Source organism: Sturnus vulgaris, chromosome Z (assembly GCF_052056855.1).
Source record: "Sturnus vulgaris isolate bStuVul1 chromosome Z, bStuVul1.hap1, whole genome shotgun sequence".
NCBI lineage: Eukaryota > Metazoa > Chordata > Aves > Passeriformes > Sturnidae > Sturnus > Sturnus vulgaris.
In genome coordinates, this window is record NC_142283.1 from 19,904,969 (window position 1) to 19,910,968 (window position 6,000).

Sequence of the window (6,000 nt, forward strand, 5' to 3'; positions counted from 1 at the left end):
TGAATACTATAAATGTAGCCAACTGTGATAGTAAAAAGAAATAATTGTGTAAGAATTTACTTTATTACAATACGAATAATAAGATTTTGGCCCTTAAATTCAGTTGATATCCAGATTTGTTATGTAGAGTCTATTTCAAATACTGTTTGTTATGTCTTTTGAATCCAATTTTGTCCTCTTTAGGGAACCTGCACAGCTGCCACATAGGATTTCTTGAGAAAGAGATACCCAATGTCAGTTCCACAGCAAATGAAAATAGAAAATGGGAACACAGGCAGGTCAAAGCAGTGATATGCAGAGATACTTGGGCTAGGTGGGGTGCTGAAGTAGCCACAGAAGATCAACCCACTACACAAGAGAATATATTTTGCTTCTCAGCAGAATTGTGTAGACAGAGTCTAAAATAATGGTTTAAGATCACAAATTTTTGAAGACCAGTGGTAGCGAATGGTTCACTTAAAACTTTGAAGTAATAATTTCTATTCTTCTCCCTCTTCTCTACTGGCTTCATCTTCTAGTACTTTGTAAATAATTTTAAAACCATTTCCATTTTCTTATGTAACTGGTCACTCATACAGGATTCAGGATTCTCTGCGGAGCAGTTTTTATTTGCACTCGATTTTATCTGACTTTTTATATTTTCTATAACTTTTGGGATAGGATTGCTTGTACAATGACAGAGTAAGGCAGTCCAGATTCTGAAAGGGGCCTGTGGATACTACTCTCCTGTGAACTGAAATAATTCTGGTTTGCACTGAGGCTGCTTACTTATTTGTCAAGCTTCTAGGAGGGAAGTGGCAGAAGCAAATGCTCTGATACTAAACTTCAGCTCGGTGCTATTCATCAGGATTATGTCATGCTAAGAACTGCTGCAGAGATCACTCTTAAGGTGACTCTTATACCAAATATTTCCAAAAGCACTGTCATAATTTCTTTCATGACAAGGCAAAGAATAACTAAAGCGTGTGTCAGCTGTCAAAGGACTTTTAAGTATATCTCTAAAATGTACTTAAAGAAGAAAACTTTCAGATGGTTCAGACTTCTACTGGCTGTGTTTGTATTTTGTATCTCTGCATGCCAGATTTTGCCACACTAGACAGCGACTTAGAAACCACCTATTTGAAGTCTTTAAGGCGAGAAATCTCCACCAGAAGTGATTGGAGTCCCCACCAGGCTTTATTTCCAGGTTGTCTGGGCTGATGGGACATGCTCTTCCTCAGAGGGAATCAGAAAGGCAGCTATCTGTTTTATAGACCAGTATAAGGTAAGTCTGCAATGTTCAGCAGATGTGGTGTCTGGAAGTAAAGACTCCTTGCTGTGATGTCTGGTTAGTCACTGTACATTTAACCAGCAATCTGTAGGGTCCCGGCATGCTTATCTTTAATGGGAGGAATAACAGCTCTCTTTCTTCTCACTCTTACCTGTTACCTCTGTGTAAATCTAATATGTGGAAAGAAGCTAAGTTAGGAATATAGATGAAAAAGCGCAGAAGTTCTTCCAAAAGGCTTTTCTTTCCCTGTTAATCTATTTTTTTGAAAACTCTTTTCTCCTGGAGAGAGGCTGATGTGCATTGTCAGTAAAATTGCACCTCTCAGCATTGAACAGGAACATGAAGGAGGCTCATCTGTCATGTCCCTCAAACATCACAGTGAAAAGATGATGTACAGTTGCCTTGGCCATCAAAGGGAAGGGATGCTTTTCATGCTGTGTAACTCATGGGCAGCTGACAAGGTTAAAAACATGGTTTCAAATCTGACAAGTTAGATTACAGATTCGATACTCACTTTTAACTTTTAATCCAGAGCTTTCAGGGAACTTTCTTCAGGAACTTTGCTTGAACATCCTTCAGACTCGTTACACAGTCTGGCACCATGAGTGAGACACTACCCTGTCGCTTGAGGTCATTAGTACATTAGGCAGAGTAGTGAAGGAGTGTATATATATATATATATATATATATATATATATGTATGTTTTGGCCCATATCTACTCTGTTGGGATGTTTGCCTTCTGTTCTATAAGCATTCTTTTGATCAGTCTCAGCTGCATTTTCTTGTAAAATACAAAGATCAGAAAGCTGACTTGTATTCAGATTCTTTATTGGAATGAGACTACCCAGGTTGTTTCAGAATTTCCAGAAATTAGACAGATTCCATTTGTTTCTTCTCAGAACAGATGGTGGAGTAGAATTTGAATCACAGAAGTGATAGTGGGAGAGAAGTTACAGTGGGGGAAAAGAAGAGAATTTAAGTGAAACTTTTCACACTTTCATTTTTTTGCTGATTCCCAGCTTTTGTTTTTATATGAAGAGTTTAATAGATCCAGCTTTCAGATTTTTCTCCATTATTCAGAGAACTATAAAATCAGATGGATACAATCTAGAATATTCTGTACTTTTACTAGATACGAAATGGATACTCATAAAGAGTTAGACTTTCACCTCATTACTTGAGTTCAGATCTATTTTAGTGGGCTGTTTCCTTCTTCATTCCCTGAAGTGACAGAGCTAAAATCAGGATTAATTCTCCCACTCTTTAAAATGAGATGGATGTATGAATTTAGCATGGAGTCTGAAGAAGGCACATCAAAGCCACCATCACTACCAAAACTGAAACCCTGGGTGAGAAGTCAGTCTATTTCTAGATCATCCCTTTAAATTATTTCTGTGGAGATATTTTTTATTTATGCTTCTGTATTGTTTGCAGTTGTAGGATCACAGACCAGGCTAACCCAAGGAAATAGCTGGCACAGGGCAGTCACAGAGATGGAGGACTGCACTCTGGATACCAGCAGAAAAGGCGAAACTGAACCCTAAGCTGCTCTCTGTTGGGTTTGATTTCTTTTTATCAGGGACTCTTGTACGTGGCACAGATGATCCTGAGAGAATGCATGAATTAGTGTGACTTGAGCTTCTGTGCTCTCTCAATGACATCAACAAAAACCCAGAAATGCCTTGCTGCAGATAAGACAAATGAGAGATTTCCCCACTCCCCACACTATAAACCAGTAAATGCAGTGAGGGTTTTATTGTTGGCTTCTGTCATTTCGGTTGTATTGAATCTCTCTTCTTAATGTACCATGCACAGAGCTGCAGAGGGCTGAGAGCTCACGTGCCCTGTGCAGGGGGCTACAAGCCCCCTTTCCTTTCACAGGCTTCTTTCAAACACGTTGGGGCAGGCTGACCAGACATTTGCTGCATGTTTATTGTTTTCTTCCTTTTTTGTTCACGTCTCAGTCTGCTCTCTCTGCTGTTATGTGCCCAACCTCAGTACCTCGGGCTCCTGCTGCATGTCACCTCACCCCTACCAGGGTCTCCAAGAAGCTGGCTGGGATACTTGTGGCATGGGCACTGGATACAAGGTTAGAGCTTCACCCTATTGGAGATTTTATCTCTGTTCACTTGATCTGTCTTGACTTCCATCTGTGCTTTAAACTGTGCTTTTGGGTAACTTAAGTGGTGCTTGGGTTGTTAATTAAACTTCTCGAACTATTGTGTGGTGTAAGAGGTCTCACATGGTTAAAAAAAAAAATCTATAAGCTTCCAGGGACAGATTCAGCAAAGTACTTACAGAAGGTGCCTAAATGGAGAACTATGAATAGCCCTACAGACTTCAGTGGGATTATGGGTGCAATTAAAATTATACCTGTGATAAAATACCTGGCTGCACTGCAGTCTAGTAAGGGGTTTCTCAGAGTTTCACCTGGCTGGCTGCAGCCCAAAGCCCTGGGCAGCTCATCTGCAGCCCCAGGGTGATGCAAGTGCTAATGGCCATGCTATGCCATTGGCCTCCCCTGCAGCCAAACTTCATTTCAGAAACCACAGAGCTAGCCTGGGAAGCAGACAGAGGTGAGAGCACGGCTTTGCACGTGTCTCTTCTCCTTTTCTGGTGAATGAGCAGCACTGCCAGCGTTGCTGGCTCTGTGACCTGTGATGTGCTGGCAGAGGCAGCCTCAGGGCTGCAGATCTGAGTTAGCCATGCTGGTCCCTTGCCACTCTTCCCAGTGATTTTCTGGCAGGAAAGTAAAGAGAGTTAGATTGATAGACTTTTAGGCAGCATTTGCTGTAGCTTCAGGAAACACAGTTGTGGTCAGTTTTATCTCAGTGCCATCCAGTACTTGAAACAGCATAAGGAAAGAAGGGCAAAAATGTGGAATCGTAAGAGAGAAATGTAGTAACACAAAAAAGGACAGAATTCAGAGAAGGACTATAATAGTGGCATAAGAACATAAAAATAAAGGTGTCACTGTTCATCACTATGAGGTTAGAAAGATGAAATTATTTAGTTTAACTCATTGCATATGGCTTACATGATTTTCTACCTCTCTGATGCTTCAAATTGTTTTTCAACCTCTTTTCAAGCACTTCGAATGATAAAACTTCAATTACAAGGCTGTTGTCACATTGCCCTTATAGTTAAACTTTCTGACTGCATTATTGAAATGCTTCAGCATAACACTGTCACCTAAAATACCCACAGTGCATTAAACTGTAGGTGTTCGTGGGTTACTGTAAATGTCTCTGCACATATAGGCTTAAACAGCTCTCTGTTGAGTCCCTAATTTAGTTATCAGAAACCACTGCCTCCTCCTCCCCCGTCTGTGGTCTCTCTGATTCCACACAGCCTCATTAGTTACCAACCTTTAAGTGCTCCCCCTCCAGATCCAGGCCACTCTGCACTAAAAGAGACAGAGCATACAATTGGAAGATTTTTGCAAGAGATGAAATTATACCCTCAACTCCCCTAGCTTTCATTTCCACTTAACAAAAAAAGCAGCCCAAAGACACTGGGGTCACCAGGGATCTTGCTGTGAGCAGTGGTGGCATCTCAGGTGCCTGTGGTTGGGCTGTTAATGGCAATCCCAGATGGACATTTAGGAGACCCAGGGCTTGGCTTTTCCACTGAACAACTCAGTACTTTTGAGTATCCTGTCTGCTCTGTTCAGAGCCGTGAATCATCTCTGAGGAGGCTGATCTGAGACCCTCATTTCACAGGCATTTTCTCAACATATAAGCCGAGGACTTAGCCCTACTTGATATTTTTTAAATCAATATTTCATTAAGCAATGCTTTTATGGCATTTCAGTATTCATCTATAGTAATTAATATAAGCCTTTTATCTGTGTAAATCAAAACACTTCGGGAAAGTTGAAGTGCATGAAAACTCAGTATTAAAGATGAAGAAATATGAATCATGCAGAGGGATTATGTACTTTGCCCAATTGCCCGGCCAATTAACGGATTAATTCTTAATCCAGTTCCATATCCACAGGGCCACGCTGTCAGATTTTATCTCCTAAATACAAAATATTCTACATCTGAAAAAAACTAATCAAGTTAATGACACAGTCACTTTGCAATTCAACTAATACTCTATTTTTAATGAACTTAATGAAAAAAAGTGTTTGATAAGGGTGTTTTTCTGAAATGTCTGTATTTCAACCCAGTGTAAGATTTTTAGTTAATGACATGTTTAGCACTCAACTGTTTGGCAACATGTTTAATTTTCCTTATTTTAATGTTTCAGTCTGGTTGTCTGCACATGCAACTGGGAGGGAAGTCTGTTTCACAGAGAAGCCTTATTTCTTATTTCTTATTTCTTATTTCTTACTTCTTATTTCTTATTTCTTATTTCTTATTTCTTATTTCTTATTTCTTATTTCTTATTTCTTATTTCTTATTTCTTATTTCTTATTTCTTATTTCTTATTTCTTATTTCTTGATGTTTCATCACCAAGACTTAGGTGAAGAATACAAGTGGAAAGCAGTGTTTACATAAACTTGATGTTCTCTGATTTCCCTGTGCCTTTATTTCCAAGGGGCTAGCAGCTTTCCATTTCATAGCAGGAAAACAGCTAAACCAGAGGGACTTCACCTACACAAATGCATTTTGTGAGATAATTATTCAACTGACATTACAGAGCTTAAAAACTCTCAGACTTCATGGTCTCTGAAGACTGAATTCATTATATCTTAAACAAGACAAGATTCTCCTTTGGGAA